Genomic DNA, 19,146 nt, shown 5'->3' on the forward strand with positions numbered 1-19,146 from the left:
ATGATGAGTATCCAAGTTAAGCAATGCACATAACGGCTAAATAAATGAAAGTTGATAGGCTGAATATTCAATACTGGCTACACAGTATGATAGTTAATAGAGAAAAATGTAAATGTTTTGAAGCATGACAGCTATTGTACAGTACGAACTACAAACAGCAATTCGAAATATGGCAGGAGAATGTTCTGGCCAGAATCCTGAGTTTTGCTTTTTCCAAACTCTCTAAAGCAGTTAGAGAGCACTGTTCCTGTGCCTCTGCTACCTCTGCCCAAGAGTATATCAATGTGGTCTACTGTTGGGAACCTCTCAATGGGTGAGGCAGTGATCTACGGGAAGTCCCAACTGTGCTCAGATCATGATTGTTCTCCCCCTTCACAGTGACAGGTCTAACAGTGGCAGAGCAGCAGGATGCAAGAACTGTAGTCTTTTCCAAACTCCATTCCCCTCAGAAGTTTTCATCTTTTCTCTTAATAGTTTCTGCTCACTTTTACTTTCCCTCTTATTAACTTTTATGTAATTACAGGGGAAGAGTAGAAATGGATCACCACCCCAATGTCTTCTTGTTCCATCTAGCTTCACTATCTATATAGACTTTCCTTTTCTCTAACAGCTTTTAGGCTTCTCTACATTTTTTTTTGATAATTCTTTCCTATCTTGAAAAATTCACCTGACACCAATCCCTTGTCTTGGTGTCTGTCTTCCCTCTACAGGCCTTTTATCTGACTCTCTTCTCACAGGATATTGGATTTAATTTCTAAACTGTGCTAGAGAGTTTCCCCTTCCCGTTATCTCTGTCTTATACTGTATTCTCCAAAAGTATACATTACTAATAGTTAAATACGTCAACTGTACATATTCCCATCTTATAATGAGTTTCTTATTCTATCTGTAGAGTTGTTTACCTAATTACCAGCCATCACAAAATTCTAAAATATTTAACTTATCAAACAAATCGATGACTTTATCAAAAAACACAGTAACCTGTAAATAAACATAATCAGAGTCACATAACAACAATGTGAAGACTTTTCCAGTAATTAATGGACAGATGTCTAATATTCTGTTTTCTTGATTCTTCCTAAAATCTAAACATAGTGTGAGTTCTCTGATGAGACTACAGATATCTGGTATCATCAGGAACTGCTGAGGCTGCAAGAGATGGCACCGCATGGAAGAAAGAGCACTGCTCTCAGAACTGGAAGTTCCATGTCCAGGCTCACTCCATTCCCCACTGATTTCCACAACTTGTGTATGTCCCTTTTCCTTCACTTACCACAGAGACTTAACAATAAATATGAATAAATTTTGAAGTCCTAAAAGAGCTGTAAATACGTACATTATTATTACTATTATTATTAATTCACATGAGAAATGACTTTATATATAAATCGATAGATATACATTACTCAGGGAATAAAATAAGAGCTCTCCAATCAGGCAGTGCTATCTTAGCTACTCCTTATGTATTCAAGTGGAACCTACTTGCCAAACCTGACCAAAACCTTTCTCAGCTTCTAGTGACCTCGAACAGGTTAACCTCTTAAATCCTCAGTTTCTTCACCTGTAAAATGGGAGTAATAATGATACTTTTCTCATAGAGTTGTTGTGAGAATTAAGTAATCAATACTTGTCAAGTGCTTAGAACAGTGTATGCGGATAGTTAAATTATTCACTCCACATTTACTTTCAGTACACACCAACACATAGTAATAGAAAGGATGTTGAAAGTTCTCTAAGTGATGGCTAGACAAAAGATTATTGAAATTCAAATGAGGAAGATATTTCTGGCTGGAAAAACACGTATGTTAAGAATTTCACATTAACATGATCAATTCCTGACATTTATATGTCACTGTGAAATATTTTAATTACATATTCTCTCCTCAATAAAGGGATACTTAATTTTCTCTACTTAAAATATCCCAAGTTGTCACCTCCTTGATTCAATGACTCCTCAACTTCAACAACAGCAGTTCCCAATCTTTTTCACAATAACACTACCTAAGATGAAATAATGTAATTTGTATAACACATTACCATGAATATACCCTGAGTTATACATAATTCCTAATGTGTTAGCTGTTTCTATATCCAAGGCAAGAAAGCCTCTCAAGAGAACTCATTGGAGAGCCACATTGTCACAAAATATAATAATTTCCAACTTAGATACTTTGAATATCATTATTAAAATCAAGTTACACTAAATTTGACATTGTATTAAGGTGCAATATTCTAAAGCAGTTATGAGTGTGGGTTCTGGAGACAGATCATTGGGTTCAAACACCCCTCTGTCACTTATTGATGTGGTGTCTTGAGTGCATTTCTTAATTTCCCTATATCTCACATTTCTCAGTTATATAGTGGGCTAACAGCAATTCCTACCTCAGAGGGATATATAAGGATTAAGTGAATCAATATATATAAAACATTTAGTACGTCATATTACATATGAACTATAATTTATTTTGTTGTTTTGTGGAAATGCTGTGTTTGAGAGCCACTGTCTATATGAGAACATATGAATTCAGTGAGCGTGTAAGTTTTCATGATGTCACTCTCACTAATCTCTGTTCTCTTTCAACACAATGCCACCTATACCTAAAATTCCGGTCCCTAAATTCATTATGCTCTGTCTCACCATTCTGTTTTTGCTCAGGCTATTTTCTCTAATTTCCCATCCTCTTTCCTCCTTACCCCTCTCTATATAATTCCTTCAAGATGTGGCTCAAGGGTCATGCACTTACAGAAGCTTAATCTTACTCCAACCCTGGGGAAGGTGCCCAACCCTCTTTATGTCCTAACATGCAATATCGAAGCACTCGCAACATTCCACAGACTTTTAGTATCCATCCTGTACCTGACCAAACATTTATTCCACAGATACTTTTTTAGAGCCTCTTATGTGCTCAACACTGGGTGGACCCTCTGCAGCCTTCACAAAACTATGGTCTTCTTAGGAAAGGCAAAAGTATCTATTATCCTTGTAAGCACTGCAGCAAAGACAGTGTTCAGTACTGAGCGAGTAATCAATAAATTATAGGAAAGCATGAAAGAGGCATCCCCTAATGATCCCAAGCAAATCCATGCTTCCCTCTTTATGACGTTATGACCTTCATGTATATTTCCTGTCATCTCTTATATTCATAAATGGAGAGAACAAATAAATCCTCTCATTTTGTTATTAATGTGACATTAGAAACCATGGGGAAACTTTGACATATCTGTGAATGGGCTCTGAGTTAATCACCAGTAGCTGAAGTGGTTTTTATTATTGATGACCCTTGCGTCTTGTTTTCCTAACGCGATTTTCTAGTCTTAAACTAGGCTTGAAGTTGAATTACTTCAACCCTCTTTCAGGAAGAACTGATTCCATTACATATTGACTCATTTCAAATGACTGCCATGGAACTCTGGTCAATGTAGAAAGAGCATCGTTCAGTAGCCATAAGGAACTAACTCATTAGCTGTTTAATAATTCCTACAAGTTGGCCATCTTTTAAAAATATCATTGTTCGTACTGAAACTGGCCACTGTGAGAAACAGAAGTTGGGAATATTTTTTTGTCCACAAAAAAATTTCAAATGACAAATGTCTGTTAATATAGTCATTAATTTATCAAGGTTTAATAACAACACAGGTAAGAAATATAACTTGACAGAGGGGGGTTCCAAGATGGCCAAATAAGAACAGCTCCAGTCTACAGCTACCAGTGTGAGCCACACAGAAGATGGGTGATTTCTGCATTTCCAACTGAGGTACTAGGTTCATCTCACTGGGGCTTGTCAGACAGTGTGGGCAGGACAGTGGGTGCAGCCCACCGAGTGTGAGCCAAAGCAGGGTGAGGCATTGCCTCATCCGGGAAGTGCAAGGGGTCAGGGAATTCCCTTTCCTAGCCAAGGGAATGGGTGACAGAGGGCACCTGGAAAATCGGGTCACTCCCACCCTAATACTGCGCTTTTGCAACGGTCTTAGCAAATGGCACACCAGGAGATTATATCCCACACCTGGCTCAGAGGGTCCCATGCCCACGGAGCCTCGCTCATTACTAGCACAGCAGATTGAGATCCAACTGCAAGGCAGCAGCGAGGCTGGGGGAGGGGCACCCACCATTGCTGAGGCTTGAGGAGGTAAACAAAGCAGCCAGGATTCCCTCAAACTGGGTGGAGCCCATCGCAGCTCAAGGAGGCCTGCCTGCCTCTGTAGACTCCACCTCTGGGGGCAGGGCATAGCCAAACAAAAGGCAGCAGACCTCTGCAGACTTAAATGTCTCCATCTGACAGCTTTGAAGAGAGTAGTGGTTCTCCCAGCACGGAGTTTGAGATCTGAGAGTGGACAGACTGCCTCCTCAAGTAGGTCCCTGACCTCCAAGTAGCCTAACTGTGAGGTACCCCCCAGTAGGGGCAGACTGACACCTCACACAGCCGGGTACCCCTCTGAGATGAAGCTTCCAGAGGAATGATCAGGCAGCATCATTTGTTGTTCAGCAATATTCGCTATTCTGCAGCATCCGCTGCTGATAGCCAGGCAAACAGGGTCTGGAGTGGACCACCAGCAGACTCCAACAGACCTGCAGCTGAGGGTCCTGACTGTTAGAAGGAAACTAATAGACAGAAAGGACATCCACACCAAAACCCCATCTGTACATCACCATCATCAAAGACCAAAGGTAGATAAAAACCACAAAGATGGGGAAAAAAAAACAGAGCAGAAAAGCTGAAAATTCTAAAAATCAGAGCACCTCTCCCCCTCCAAAGGAATGCAGCTCCTCACCAGCAATGGAACAAAGCTGGATGGAGAATGACTTTGACAAGCTGAGAGAAGGCTTCAGATGATCAAACTTCTCCGAGCTAAAGGAGGAAGTTCAAACCCAATGCAAAGAAGTTAAAAACCTTGAAAAAAGATTAGACGAATGGCTAACTAGAATAAACAGTGTAGAGAAGTCCTTAAATGACGTGACAGAGCTGAAAATCATGGCACGAGAACTACATGATGAACGCACAAGCTTCAGTAGCCGATTTGATCAACTGGAAGAAAGGGTATCAGTGATTGAAGATCAAATGAATGCAATGAAGCGAGAACAGAAGTTTAGAGAAAAAAAGTAAAAAGAAACGAACGAAGCCTCCAAGAAATATGGGACTATGTGAAAAGACCAAATCTATGTATGATTGGTGTACCTGAAAGTGACAGAGAGAATGGAACTAAGTTGGAAAACACTCTGCAGGATATTATCCAGGAGAACTTCCCCAATCTAGCAAGGCAGGCCAACATTCAAATTCAGGAAATACAGAGAACACCACAAAGATACTCCTCGAGAAGAGCAACTCCAAGACACATAACTGTCAGATTCACCAAAGTTGAAATGAGGGAAAAAATGTTAAGGGTAGCCAGAGAGAAAGGTCGGATTACCCACAAAGGGAAACCAATTAGACTAACAGCGGATCTCTTGGCAGAAACTCTACAAGCCAGAAGAGAGTGGGGACCAATATTCAACATTCTTAAAGAAAAGAATTTTCAACCCTGAATTTCATACCCAGCCAAACTAAGCTTCATAAGTGAAGGAGAAATAAAATACTGACAAGCAAATGCTGAGAGATTTGTCACCACCAGGCCTGCCCTAAAAGAGCTCCTGAAGGAAGCACTAAACATGGAAAGGAACAACCGGTACTAGCCACTGCAAAATCATGCCAAATTGTAAAGACCATCAAGTCTAGGAAGAAACTGCATCAACTAACGAGCAAAATAACCAGCTAACATCATAATGACAGGATCAAATTCACACATAACAATATTAACTTTAAATGTAAATGGGCTAAATGCTCCAATTAAAAGACACAGACTGGCAAATTGGATAAAGAGTCAAGACCTATCAGTGTGCTGTATTCAGGAGACCCATCTCACATGCAGAGACACACATAGGCTCAAAATAAAGGGATGGAGGAAGATCTACCAAGCAAATGGAAAACAAAAAAAGGCAGTGGTTGCAATCCTAGTCTCTGATAAAACAGACTTTAAACCAACAAAGATCAAAAGAGACAAAGAAGGCCATTACATAATGGTAAAGGGATCAATTCAACAAGAAGAGCTAACTATCCTAAATATATATGCACCCAATACAGGAGCACCCAGATTCATAAAGCAAGTCCTTAGAGACCTACAAAGAGACTTAGACTCCCACACAATAATAATGGGAGACTTTAACACCCCACTGTCAACATTAGACAGAAAGTTAACAAGGATATCCAGGAATTGAACTCAGCTCTGCATAAAGCGGACCTAACAGACATCTACAGATCTCTCCACCCCAAATCAACAGAATATACATTCTTCTCAGCACCACATCACACTTATTCCAAAATTGACCACATAGTTGGAAGCAAAGCACTCCTTAGCAAATGTAAAAAAACAGAAATTATAACAAACTCTCTCTCAGTGCAATCAAACTAGAACTCAGGATTAAGAAACTCACTCAAAACCGCTCAACTACATGGAAACTGAACAACCTGCTCCTGAATGACTACTGGGTACATGACGAAATGATGGCAGAAATAAAGATGTTCTTTGAAACCAATGAGAACAAAGACACAACATACCAGAATCTCTGGGATGCATTTAAAGCAGTGTTCAGAGGGAAATTTATAGCACTAAATGCCCACAAGAGAAAGCAGGAAAGATCTAAAATCGACACCCTAACATCACAATTAAAAGAACTAGAGAAGCAAGAGCAAACACATTCAAAAGCTAGCAGAAGGCAAGAAATAACTAAGATCAGAGCAGAACTGAAGGAGATAGAGACACAAAAAAATCTCTTCAAAAATCAATGAATCCAGGAGCTGGTTTTTTGAAAAGATCAACAAAATTGATAGACCACTAGCAAGACTAATAAAGAAGAAAAGAGAGAAGAATCAAATAAATGCAATAAAAAATGATAAAGGAGATATCACCACTGATCCCAAAGAAATACAAACTACCATCAGAGAATACTATAAACACCTCTACGCAAATAAACTAGAAAATCTAGAAGAAATGGATAAATTCCTCGACACATACACCCTCCCAAGACTAAACCAGGAAGAACTTGAATCCCTGAATAGACCAATAACAGACTCTGAAATTGAGGCAATAATTAATAGCCTACCAACCAAAAAAAGTCCAGAACCAGACAGATTCACAGCCAAATTCTACCAGAAATACAAGAAGGAGCTGGTACCATTCCTTCTGAAACTATTCCCATCAATAGAAAAAGAGGGAATCCTCCCTAACTCATTTTATGAGGCCAGCATCATCCTGATACCAAAGCACAGCAGAGACACAACAAAAAAAAGAGAATTTTAGACCAATATCCCTGATGAACATCGATGCAAAAATCCTCAATAAAATACTGGCAAATTGAATCCAGCAGCACATCAAAAAGCTTATACACCATGAACAAGTGTGCTTCACCCCTGGGATGCAAGGCTGGTTCAACATAGGCAAATCAGTAAACGTAATCCAGCATATAAACAGAACCAAAGACAAAAGCCACATGATTATCTCAATAGATGCAGAAAAGGCCTTTGACAAAATTCATCAGCCCTTCATGCTAAAAACTCTCAATAAATTAGGTATTGATGGGGCATATCTCAAAATAATAAGAGCTATCTATGACAGACCCACAGCCAATATCATACTGAATGGGCAAAAACTGGAAGCATTCTCTTTGAAAACTGGCACAAGACAGGGATGCCCTCTCTCACCACTCCTGTTTAACATAGTGTTGGAAGTTCTGGCCAGGGCAATCAGGCAGGAGAAAGAAATAAAGTGTATTCAATTAGGAAAAGAGGAAGTCAAATTGTCCCTGTTTGCAGATGACATGATTGTATATTTAGAAAACCCCATTGTCTCAGCCTAAAATCTCCTTAAGCTGATAAGCAACTTCAGCAAAGTCTCAGGATACAAAATCAATGTGCAAAAATCACAAGCATTCTTATACACCAGTAACAGACAAACACAGAGCCAAATCATGAGTGAACTCCCATTCACAATTGCTTCAAAGAGAATAAAATACCTAGGAATCCAACTTACAAGGGATATGAAGGAACTCTTCAAGGAGAACTACAAACCACTGCTCAACGAAATAAAAGAGGATACAAACAAATGGAAGAACATTCCATGCTCACGGATGGGAAGAAAATATTGTGAAAATGTCCATACTTCCCAAGGTAATTTATAGATTCAATGCCATCCCCATCAAGCTACCAATGACTTTCTTCACAGAATTGGAAAAAACTACTTTAAAGTTCATATGGAACCAAAAAAGAGCCCACATTGCCAAGACAATCCTAAGCCAAAAGAACAAAGCTGGAGGCATCATGCTACCTGACTTCAAACTATATATCCCTTCCTTACACCTTATACAAAAATTAATTCAAGATGGATTAAAGACTTAAATGTTAGACCTAAAAGCATAAAAACCCTAGAAGAAAACCTGGGAAATACCATTCAGGACATAGGCATGGGCAAGGACTTCATGTCTAAAACACCAAAAGCAATGGCAACAAAAGCCAAAATTGACAAATGGGATCTAATTAAACTAAGGAGCTTCTACACAGCAAAAGAAACTACCATCAGAGTGAACAGGCAACCTACAGAATGGGAGAAAATTTTTACAATCTACTCATCTGACAAAGGGCTAATATCCAAAATCTACAAAGAACTCAAACAAATATACAAGAAAAAAAAAACCCCATCGACAAGTGTGCAAAGGATATGAACAGACACTTCTCAAAAGAAGACATTTATGCAGCCAACAAACACATGAAAAAATGCTCATCTTCACTGGTCATCAGAGAAATGCAAATCAAAACCACAATGAGATACCATCTCACACCAGTTAGAATGGCCATCATTAAAAAGTCAGGAAACAACAGGTGCTGGAGAGGATGTGGAGAAATAAGAACACTTTTACACTGTTGGTGGGACTGTAAACTAATTCAACCATTGTGGAAGACAGTGTGGTGATTCCTCAAGGGATCTAGAACTAGAAATACCATTTGACCCAGCCATCCTATTACTGGGTATATTCCCAAAGGATTATAAATTATGCTGCTATAAAGGCACATGCACAGGTATGTTTATTGCGGCACTACTCACAGTAGCAAAGACTTGGAACTAACCCAAATGTCCATCAATGATAGACTGGATTAAGAAAAGGTGGCACATATACACCATGGAATACTATGCAGTCATAAAAAAGGATGAGTTCATGTCCTTTGTAGAGACATGGATGAAGCTGGAAATCATCGTTCTCAGCAAACTATCCCAAGAACAAAAAAGCCAAACACCACAAGTTCTCACTCACAGGTGGGAATTGAACAGTGAGAACACTTGGACACAGGAAGGGGAACATCACACACTGGGGCCTGTTGTGGGGTGGGGGAAGTAGGGAGGGATAGCATTAGGAGATATACCTAATGTAAATGACAAGTTAATGGGTGCAGCACATCAACATGGCACATGTATACATATGTAACAAACCTGAACATTGTGCACATGTACCCTAGAACTTAAAGTATAATTTAAAAAAAAGGAAAAAAAAGAAATGCTATTTACATTAAAAAAAGAAATATAACTTAAATATATTTGATTAAGCAATATTCACACATATTTTACATGATAAATTATGCTCAAATTTTCCTGTCTTATTTCTCTCTATCCTATACTTTAGGTATTTCATAAATTTTGATGTGTATTAATTTTGGTTTTGAGGAGGGTGGCGGACAGGGTCTCCCTCTGTCACTCAGGCTGGAACTCAGTGGTGTCACCTTGGCTCACTGCAACATCTGCCTCCTAGGATCGAGGGATCCTCCAACCTTGGCCTCCTGAGTAGTGGGATCACAGGCCTGTGCCACCATGCCCAGCTAATTTTTGTAATTTTTGGTAGACATAGGGTTTTGCCATGCTGCCCAGGCTGGTCTCGAACTCCTGGGGTCAAGCAATCCTCCCTCCTTGGCCTCCCAAAATGCTGGAATTACAGGCATGAATAAATGTGCCCAGTCAAAAGTGGATTTTTTAAAATAGTTTTCAGGCTGGGTGCAGTGGCTCATACTTGTAATCCCAGCACTTTGGGAGTCTGAGGTAGGAGGATCTCTTCAGGCCAGGAGTTCAAGGCCAGCCTGGGCAACACAGTGAGACTCCCATCTCTACCAAAAGATAAATTAGCCAGGCAGGGTGGCATGTACCTGTACTCCTCATTACTCAGGAGGCTGGGGTGGAAAGATCGCTTGAGACCAGGAGCTTGAGGTTACAGTAAACTAGAATTGCGCTACTGCACTCCAACTCCAGGTGACAGAGCGAGATGCTGTCTTAAAACAAACTTTTCCATCCACATGTGCTAGTGCAGAAATGGAAACAAACAACACGGAGTTGTGAGGTAATGTTTACTCATCAGGTGCTACCCTTAGAGGTCACACATCTCCTTGAATATTTTCTGTTCAATAAGAAATGTGTGAAAAAATATATTTTTATTTGTAGGCATCTCAAGCACTCCAACATGGCTTTGTAGGGAAAATGATATATTCAATGAAGATTTTTTTTTTGCAAATGTTGGCTCTTTTGAATATTGTGCAGGGGAAGACTATGGGCTTGGGATGCAGGGACTAGAGTCTGCTTTCTGGCTCTACCAATTACTTGTATGATCTGAGTAAGTTACCCTCCTTAAGCCTGTTTTCTCATGTGCCAAGCAGGCATAATAACCCCAACCTTCCTAAACCATTACAAGCATTGCATGAGATGACAGTGTATATGACTGGTACACAATAGATGTGCAATGAATGCAAACACTCATCATCTTCCATTCCTTTGGCTGCCCTTATGCCCCCTTAGTATACATTTTCTTGTTTACGCCATGCGAAACACAATGTAAAAATAATGCATTCACCTTTATGTGCAAAAATTACAAATCTCTTTATAAGTGCAATCCTCTCAGTTTTTTATTGTCAAGTTTATTACTTTTCTGCTCCCCTCCTGCTACCAAAACTGTATTGTCCTGCTCATCACTGCCTAAACTATTGGAAAAGTAGGGGAAAAATAGGAAAGCTAGAAATGAAATTGGTTAATTTAGTAATTTTTAGCACCCTTAAATAAAGAATAAATATGTGAGATTTGTCATTGACCAAAATGCCATACGAAGTAGCAATTTTCAACAGTGTCTCAATTATTCATACTCTCTTTCCTTATCCAATTTACTAAGTATTTATTACACTTAAATAGATTCACATATTTGAATTAAAATCATATAGTTTTATTATTTAGGAATTTGACTACTCTTATATGTATCAATTACTCACCCCAGTTCTCTGAAGCCTTTAGCATGTGACTTACTGTATTCTTCTCCAAGCATATTTCTGTTACCTCTTTGTACTCATCACTCAACATCCTGGCTGCAGAGTTAGACTTACTTATTTCCAATTACCTTTTTTGTTTGCTTGTTTGTTTGATTTGAGATGAAGTCTTGTCTCTGTCCTCCAGGCTGGAGTGCAGTGGCCCCATCTTGGCTCACTGCAACCTCTGCCTCTCAGGTTCAAGTGATTCTCCTGTCTCAGCTTCCTGAGTAGCTGGGATTACAGGCATGTGCCACCATGCCTGGCCAATTTCTGTAGTTTTAGTAGAGACAGGGTTTCACCATGTTGGCAAGGCTGGTTTTTAACTCCTGACCTCAGGTGATCCACCCACCTCCGCCTCCCAAAGTGCTGGGATTACAGGTGTGAGACATCACGCCTGGCCCCAATTACCATTTTAAAAAAAAATTCATTCATGCATCTTGACACATACCGTCATAGTCACTCTCTGGAAGTTGTCTAGTAATTATATCATCTCCAAAATTTTCCTCTTTGGACACCGCCTTCCATCCTCACTGCAACAATTATATGATTTCCTATACTTACACTTACCAATTCATTAATCACTCCGTTTTGTTACTCTGCTTCACTCCCATGATAGTGACTCTTCTCTCCTATTCCTAGACATGTTCTATGATCTTCCTAGGGAATACCCTCTATTCTCTTGTGCTTCTCTCTGTCCAATGAATTGCTCTATCAAAATCACAGTCATGATTAAACTCAATGGTACATCTTCTTTGCCTGCACCCAAGCAGCTGAACATTGTTTAATAAAATGATAAAATTTTATTGTCTGACAAGACAAGGACTAGGCTGAGGCAAATGAGATGCCCAGGGCATGACTCCAAGAGGGAATCTATCTCCCTGAATTTTGCATGCTAGATGCCTCACTTCCTTTACCTTGTCCCTGCTATCTGGTCTTACTTTAAATTCATACCCTCAGATTTCACATGGACAATCAGCATTGCTCTGCAATCCTATCACACTTTCCCAGTTGGTCAGTTTCCTCCTCCCTTCTAGGTAATATTTGACTGTTTCATGACTTATTCTCATCCCTCACATATCCAACACCTTCCTTCCCCTGTCATTCCGGCTTGCTTCATACGTTTCCATTGACAAAAGGCAGCAATACAAAAAATTCCTCATCACTCCACCACAAAATCTACCGCCCACCTGCATCCACACTCATATTCTCCCATCCCTCCTGATGTAACACATGTCCCAGGTCCAATCAAAGGCATGTCCTCCCTTGGTGCTGGGGCCCCATCACTCTCACCTTCCATGCACTTTCAGTTCACAGTTATCTTTTCTTTCTTTTACATCAACAAATTTAGACTTTTGGCAGAAGTATCCCCATCAATTTACAAATCAGTTCTAATAGCTCTCAAGAAGAAAGCAACCAAAACCCGTTACTCTGTCCCCACAGACTCATTCAGCTACTGCTTCATTTTTTACTCTCCTTCATGGTAAAATTGTGTTCATTTTCTCCACTTTCTTATTTCTCTTTTACTCTTTGACACATTTTAAGTGGAAATGTAACCTCATTCCTCCACTGATGAGTCTCAAATTTATATGTCTAGCCCTGAATGCAGACTTTTCCAATTATCTGTATCTCCACATTATTGTTTGATAATTATCTCAGACACAATGCTTGATTCTTACATATTTCCAAACACGTTCTTCAGACAGTCGTCTCTGCTTAGTAAGCAGCTGATTACTGTCCATCCATTCAATCAATTCAAAACCTAATTTAATACCCACATCTATAGCAACACACAGGACTAAATCTTAATGTAAACTAAGGACTTCTGTTAATAATAATGTATCATACTGATCCATTAGCTTTCATACATGTACCACATTCATACAAGATGTTGACAGTTGGGGGAACTATGTGTGTGTGGAGGGGTGTAATATAGAAATTGTGCTCTATGTTCAGTTTTTTTGTAAATGTGAATTATTTTCTTAAAAAGTCTAAATATTTTTAATGGTGACATTAATTTTAATATACTTTATGTAAACATATGAAAAATATCACATCAAAATACAATCAATATAGAAATATTGAGGTACTTTATGCACTTATTTCCTAAGCCTGCAAAATCTTATGTATACTTTATACTACAGCTTATCACAATTCAGATTAGCCCTGTTTCAAGTGCTCAACACCCACATGGTTAGTGCTGACCATATTAAAACAACACAGGTCTAAAAGGCAGATAATTTGAGCAGCCACTGCTCCCTCGCTCCAACACTCCATTCACTGGGGATGAAGGCCCACTGCTGAGCCTTTCTAATCTGGCCTCCTCTTCAACTGGACTGAACCCCCTTCACTCATTTCTTCCCTAAACATATGTGGACCAACCAAAGACTGATGTGTGGCTCAGTGGATGCCAGATCTGGAGACCAGATCCTAAAATAAAATCTAAACTGCTCCGGAGGTAAAAATCAACAAGGCCCATATCTAGGCCAGGCATGGTGGCATATACCTGTAATCCCAGCCACTTAAGAGGCTGAGTTGGGAGGATGGCTTGAGCCTGGAGGGTGGAAGCTGCAGTGAGCTGTGATAGCACCACTGCACTCCAGCCTGGGTGACAGAGAAAGAACCCGTCCCCACCCCGGGCTCAAAATGCTTACACCTAATGCATGGACAGGTTCTATCTTCAGAATGTATCTAGATTTGCCCATTCTTTTTACCCCCTCTTCCATTAACCTTGTCTTGGCTACTATAACTTCTCACTGAACTCTTAGCAGGTATCCTGCATTCACACTGAACAACAACAATCCACTCTCTACCCTGCATTCAGAATGACAGTGAAACACAAATCAAATAATATCCCTCTTCTTGATATCCTTCAATGGCTTCCCATTTCACTTAGAATAAAACTCAAAGGCTTATCATGGCCTTTAAGTCGCTTATTTATCTGATCCTGCTCATTTTCTACACTCCTTCCAACCTGGTCTTCTTTCTGTTTGCAAGCACATGAAGGTTGCTCTCTCTCAGGGATTTTCTGTTTTCTCTTTCCAGTGTTCTTCCCGACTTGATCTTCTGACTGGCTTCTTTCATTACTCATGTCCCACCCAAAATATCAAGAGAGGCTTGCCAGATCACCATATCTAATTTAGCCTGATTCCTATCCCTGTCATTCACTATTACATACATTATTGCCTTCATAGTACTTTTAAATATCTAAAATATATGGTTTATTTAACTGATCAATATAAACCGTTGGATGATATGCTTGTGATTGTGGAAAATATTTCTATCACATTCTCTACCATACATATAGCTCAGACTATTGGATCTTTTCAAAAAAGATCCAAATACATACTATCTTTTTCCTGGGCACATAGCTAGGCTACCCTTTTCCAGTCTTCCTTGCACTTAGGCATGGCCAAATTATTAGTTCCAGACAATCAAATGTGAGCATACGTGATATGCACTACTTAGGAGTGCATTAAAACCCCCTAAGTGGTCTTCTATGGTCTTTTCTCTTCCTAGCTGGCTAGAATGAAAATGTCATGCTGGACACTTTGAGCATGTACATATTAAAAATGACAGAACTTACATTAGGCTGGATTCCAGCGTGAGTGCATGAAGATCTGTGCCACTAACCTGTTAATCCACCATCCCTTTAGCATAATTGTGTGAGTATAAAACAAACTTCTATTCTGTTTGAGTTATTACAGGTTGTCAGTCTATTTCTTCCAGCAGACACCCATAACATCCAAGTATCTAGTGAGTTCTCAATGAATAGTTATTAAATGAATAAGTGAAATCATATTAAGTCTGGAAATAAATGTTTCACTTTATGTCACATTATAAAGCTTCAAGAATAGTGTAGAGTGGGTATCAGACACTGGCATGGATTAATAACTTGTTTCAGATTTTCCTTAAGAGTTAATACTCATTACTTCAATGCGCATATATATAATATAAGGTGGACTTGACAAAGTGTAATCATTCTTCAGAATTGCACTGGATAAGTATTCATGTTTATTACCTTGGCTAAAATACACAATTCGTTTCCATATAAAAACCAAATACAGAAGTATTAAAGATGTGTGCCCAATTTTAGGTTGAAAATGGCTTTAACTGTTTTGGTGTGTTTAAAAAAAAAAAAGACAGGACAAGAAATGTAGTTGAATAGCATTTCTAATTCTCTGAACCAACTCTTCTTCTTGATCTATCAAAAAACTGAGATAACAATAGTAATTTCTTCTGTGGAAATGTCTTTATGATCCTTGGATAAAAGGTGCTTTAGGATTGCAAAGTGTCATTGTCATTAATGAATAGCATGATTTGAGAAATAGAAATAGAACCTATAATTGCATTTATAGTACTCAAATAAGCTGATTAAACTTTTAAAATAGGAAAAGATCCATTATTCCGTGATATGCATCTCAGGGAAGCAGATGAATTAGGAGGTTTAAACAAAATCTCCTGTAAGAAAGGTAACCAAAGAGACTATTAAAATATCAAATGTTTGGCTAAAGGAAAGAAATAACAAAGAACATATAATAATTAGGCAAGATTAGGTAATACATCTTAAAATGAATGTGAGAACAAACCAAAATATGATACAATACCCTGAATCTAACATATTTTTATTCTGTAACAGAAATCCTCTCTTCATCTTATGTACTTGAAGCCCTTTATTATTTTTTCTGGGGTACATTAAATACTTTACATATAAAAATGTGTATATATGACTTCCATTATAAAAAGGACTTTGCTTTATTAATCATTGTATCTCTAATAGTGATGATTACATATATGAGAGAAGTGTGTGTGTGTGTGTGTGTGTGTGTGTGTACATATAGTCCAACCTTTTCAAATTTGCTGTACTAGGAAAAGGTTTTTTATCAACTAGTCCACTGTGTTGGTGGAAAAAGAAAGATTCTCTTTCCATCTGGATTTACACGAGTCACACTTATCAGTCTTTATAATGATGCTCTCTTGGCTTGTATAAGAATCTCTTTTGTACCCCCAAGTCTAAAAGTTATTAGTTTACATTTCTTACTAAGAGTTTTTAAATTTTGCTGTTGATATTTTCATTTAATATACCTGTAGTTGACATCCCTACCATAGTAGGTATGGGATATGAGGTAGAAATACAATTTCACTTTTCTTCTATATTGGTAGCCATTTTTTCAGTTCTTTTTGTTGAATAATAGCCTCTTTCCTACTGGCTGGAGCAATGCTTCTATTTTATATCTAAGATCTGTAAATGGATCTTGTTCTGGCCTATCCTATTGCATTCACCCGTTTGGTCAATATAAATTACTAAAGTTTTATAATAACACAAAGCGGTATGACAAGTTTCCTGTTTTTCTTTCTCAGAAGTGTTCTGCCTTCTCTTTGCTTTATACTTTTCCATATAAAATGTAGAACAATCTGGCTGGCATGTTGGCTCACGCCTGTAATCCTAGCATTTTGGGAGGCTCAGGCAGGAGGATTGCTTGACCCCGGGAGTTCGAAACCAGCCTGGCCAACAAAGAGAGACCTTGTCTCTATTAAAATATGTTTTTAATGTAGAACCATCTTAATAATTTCCATGAAAAACACTGTGTGGATTATCATTGGAGAATTTATAAAATCTGCAAATCAATAGGGAAAGATGTAATGTCTTTATATTATCTTCCTAACCATGTGTATTGCTTGCTTCCATTATTTAGACCTTCTTTTATAAGTCTTAGAACAGTTTTATAATTTTCTTTTCATAGCACCTAACCATTTTTGTACATTTATTCCTAGATAATATTATCTGATACTGTTGTTAATGTTTCTTAAACAACATTATCTATTACTTTGCTGCTAGTATACAGAATGCAGCTAACTTTTTCTGTATCGGTCTTATAGCTAGCTGAGTGGTTCTCAACTAGAGGTGATTTTGTCCCTCAGAGGATATTTGGCCCAATGTCTGGAGAGATTTTTGATAATCCCAACTGGGAAGGTGATGTTACTGGCAACTAGTGGAAGAGGTCAAAGATGCTACTAAACATCCCACAAGGCACAGGACAGTGTCCTACAGCAGTAAATTATCCAAAATGTCAGTAGTTTCATGTTTGAGAAACCATTGCAAATTCTCTTATTATACCTAATAATTGATCTCTAGATTTTTTATTTCTATGGAAAGCATCAAGTTATCTGCAAATATTTATATTTTTATGTCTCCCTTAATAGTTCTTGTAGCTTAAATATTTTTTCTTCTTTTCTTATTGTACTATCTAGGACCTTCAGTACAATGCTAATAAGAAGTGGCAATGGTGAACACCTTTGCATTATTTTAACTTTAAAAGAATGCCTCCCATATTCCCCAGTTAGTATCATATTCATTTAAGCCTTTTATGTGCACTTTTCATCAGTTTAAGAAAGTCCCTCATATTCTAAATGAACTAATATTTTTATTATGAATATATTTTAAATGTTAGCAATCTTTTTTCCTTTAATCTGTTACCATAATGAATTATATTTCTATAGTTCCAAATGTTGCATTATGGAAACATGGAGTGAACGCAACTTGATTTCAATAATTTGTATTTTTATTCACTATTGGATTCGATCTGCTAATGTTTTGTTTAGAATGTTAACATTCATACTTATGAGTAAGAAGGATCTGTAATTTTTGTTTCTTATAATGTTCTTCTTGTTTGGGTATCAGGTTATACTGACCTCAAAGAATAAATGGGAAAGTAGTCCCTCTTTTTCTTTTCTTTTTTTTTTTTCGAGACACAGTCTCACTCTGTCGCCCAGGCTGGAGTGCAGTGGCGTGATCTCAGCTCACTGTGACCTCCACCTCCCAGGTTCAAGCGATTCTCCTGCTTCAGCCTCCTGAGTAGCTGGGATTACAGGCGCGTGCCACTATGCCCGGCTAATTTTTGTATTTTCAGTAGAGACAGGGTTTCACTGTGTTTCCAGGATGATCTCAATCTCCTGATCTCGTGAACCGCCTACCTCAGCTTCCCAAAGTGCTAGGATTACAGGCATGAGCCACTGTGCCAGGCCTAGTCCCTCTTTTCCTATTGCCTGCAAATGTTTGAGTAAGCTTGTAATAATATCTTTCTTGAAAGTTTTGTATAACTCAACTGGAATTGCCCTAAATGCCCACAGGATAGTGAACAAATCAATCATGGTATATGGTAAATTCATACAATGGAATATTATACTGCAGTCAAAATAGATGAACTACAGAGATGGCCACAAATATAGATAAATCTCAGCAATATATTAAATGAAAAAAGTAAGTATACGAGATACATTTTATAAAGGTGTAACAATTATTTAAATTTTTTTCATTCATTTTGAGAATATATCAGATGCAAGACAAATGTATTTTAAAAGGCAAAGGAGTGTTTTTGGTTATTCAGGAGGAATGAGAATGGGTTGGTGATTTAAATACATGTTTAAATATAGCTTTCTGTCAAAATACTAGCTTTTGGGGACGTAAGAGTGTTTTCATAGGTGCATATTACATTTCTAAATAACTAACTAAATAAATAAATGAAAGTCACTTTGCATGGATCAATGATAACTATGTGTCATAAGCCAAATAGCCAATAAATAGAGGGAAAAAAAGCAGAAGAGGGAGGAGGAGGAAAAAAGAGAGGAAGAGATAATGAAAAAGTGAGGGAGGGAAATGAAAGGTAGAAATAATAAATCAAATAATAAACACTTAAAAAATGGGGAAAATCCACATTAAAACTATGGAAAAGAAAGGGTACACTAAACAACAATTATTTAACTTTTGTGTAACTAAGTGAATTAACTG

At 38.1% G+C, this 19,146-nt stretch overlaps 1 protein-coding gene across 1 annotated transcript in view; it reads right to left on the minus strand.

Annotated features, from left to right (window-relative positions):
• Positions 1-19,146, minus strand: part of GRM8 (glutamate metabotropic receptor 8) — an 845,421-nt gene that overhangs the window by 168,751 nt on the left and 657,524 nt on the right. The window lies entirely within an intron of this gene.

Source organism: Hylobates moloch, unplaced genomic scaffold (genome assembly GCF_009828535.3).
Source record: "Hylobates moloch isolate HMO894 unplaced genomic scaffold, HMol_V3 SCAFFOLD_1, whole genome shotgun sequence".
NCBI classification, from domain to species: Eukaryota; Metazoa; Chordata; class Mammalia; order Primates; family Hylobatidae; genus Hylobates; species Hylobates moloch.